The sequence below is a fragment of the Pteropus vampyrus genome, unplaced genomic scaffold (genome assembly GCF_000151845.1).
Source record: "Pteropus vampyrus isolate Shadow unplaced genomic scaffold, Pvam_2.0 Scaffold52, whole genome shotgun sequence".
Lineage (NCBI taxonomy): Eukaryota > Metazoa > Chordata > Mammalia > Chiroptera > Pteropodidae > Pteropus > Pteropus vampyrus.
Window position 1 is genome coordinate 3,699,469 of NW_011888833.1, and position 2,412 is coordinate 3,701,880.

A 2,412-nucleotide genomic window follows, 5' to 3' on the forward strand; every position below is an offset into this window, starting at 1 on the left:
GTGGCAGGGCGGGGGGGCTCGTCCTGTGGGGTGTCGCGTGGGGCCATCAGGACGCCCTGCTCGGTCCTGTTTCTGTCTGCTGCATTTTCACTGGGCGGGCGTCTCCACCGGGCACGGCTCGGTGTGTTCTGCCCGCCGCTGCGGGGGCTCCCAGAGCGGTGCCCAGCGCCTCCTCTCTGTCCCCCTGGCCCCCCTTCCCGACCAGGGAAAGCCCCGTGGGGCCCGGGCTCTTGGGTCAGCAAATTCCTTACTCCCACCGGCCAGTGTTGTCCTTGGCAGGGCAGGGCAGTGTCAGCAGGAGTGGGGGTGAGCGGGCGTGAGGGCCCCAGGGCAGATGTGCACTTCAAAATGCCCCAGGCTCCCCTCCCTCCCAGAGCCGCTCCCTCAGCAAGATGCTGCGGAAAACAGGCTCCCCGTGGGCACAGCGAGGTCCCTCATCTCCGGGGCCGGGTGGGCTTCGGGGGGAGACACATTCTGGGCCCATCCAAATATTAGCTGTGGACGCTCTCCCGCTCGGCAAACACGCACGGAGCCCTGCGGTCCAGAGAACAAGCCTCTTCTGTTTCCCTCCTCCAAGCGTGCGGCCGGCCGCTGGCCGTGACCCTATCAGCACACGCCTGGGGATGGGGACGTCGGGGCTGAGCCTGGCTCGTCTACGGGCAATGTCCACGGGCAGCACTGCCTTTATCCGCCCGGCCAGCAGCAGGAGGCGGAGTAGAGGTGCAGAAGAAGCCGAGACCCACCCCGGATGCTGCAAGGCCAGCTAGCCTTGCAGCACGTCCCGGGGGGCTTAGTGGAGATCTTCAGCCAAGGCCTGGAGAAAGGGAGGGGTAGACCAAGCCATGTAAACTGAAGGCAAGGGCCAGGCGAAGTAGACAGGAGACTCTGGGCATCCATTTTAAGCACCCCCAGGTTAGGGCACGTCAGGCCTGTGGGGATGTCCCTAAGCCGACGCCGAGCGACACCGTGACCTCCGCACCTGGTGCACAGATGGGCCCGAGCTGGAGCTGCAACCGGGAACCGAAATCAACGCTTTTTGTGTCACTACCCGACCCTACGACAAAGGTCAATCTATCGAATGAGAGAAACATGGCACAAATGACGACTCTGAGTCACGCTCTAAAGCGCCGGGCCCTCTGGGAGCCGTGCCTGGCGGGTGGCTGGCCGTGTCCCCGGGGTAGGTCTTAAAGCCTGATTGACGAGGACGGCAAGGGAAGGCAGGCTCCCGTTCACTTCAGTGCGCTCCCCTAATTGGACTTTGTTCCCCGTGACGGGCATTGCTGTGGCGTGAGGTCACAGGGCAGAGTGGGTGTGGCAGTGCCCATCGGCACGGGCCACGAGCCAGGTTTTCACTGAAGCGAGTCTGGTGTGCTTTTCCCGCTGGAACAGTGAGTTGAGAAGCGGCACTTTGACTTGGGGAGACCCCTGTGATGTTGACGTGGACACAGACCAAACGCCCGCCGACCGGGGGTGAACAAACGCGCGGCGGCTCTTCCAGGAGCCAGGTCGGTGGCCGAGAGAGGGTGACGGGGGTGGCAGCGTGCACAGGGCATGCGGCCAGCGGGGCTGCGGTGGCCGAGTGCGGAGCTGGCGGGGAGATGCCGTCAGCGGAGGTCGTTGCATAAACCGTGCAAACGTCTAACCAACGCGCTGGACGCGTGAGCTAATGAAATCACACGCCGAAAAAGTGGCTCCTCCGTACGACGGAACAGTGCGTGGCCGCAGGAGGGAAGGTCTGATGCGCCCTGTGACGTGGGGGCCCCGAAAACAGGACGCTAAGCGACAGAAGGCAGGCACGAGAGGCCACTGGGGCACAGCACCGTCCGTGTGAGATGCCCAGAGCCGCAAACCCGCAGAAACGGGAGCAGGTCGGCGGGTGCAGGGGCCGGGGGGCGGGCAGGGGGAACACGGGGGCTGTTGATGGCTGCGGGTTTCTTCACAGAGTGATGAAAACGTCCCAAGATGTGCTGTGGTGACCGCTGCCCACCTCTGAGACTGTCCTAAGAACTAAAAACGGAATTCTACACTTTAAATGGAAGAATTGTACAGTATGTGACCCGTATCTCAACAAAGCTGTTAAAAAAAAAAAAAGCCTGTATCATTTTTGTTCTGCATAGAGACCCATTTAAAACAACCCCCATTTAATGCGATCAGGGATCTCTTTTTAAATAAACTTTCTGTTTTTAGTTTGTGAAACATAAAGATCTTACCAATATATCTCGGATTTATGTGCTTGGTCAGAAGTGGGGTGTTAGATACGATCAAGGGTGTAGGATCCCCGAGTTTCACACCACTGTGATCCTCTCCTTGAGGGCCGAAGGGACACGAGGCAGAAAGGCCAGCGGCCACCACGGTTCCCATGTTATTCTCAAAGCAGGGACATCGACACCGAGGGGCACGACATCTCCAGCA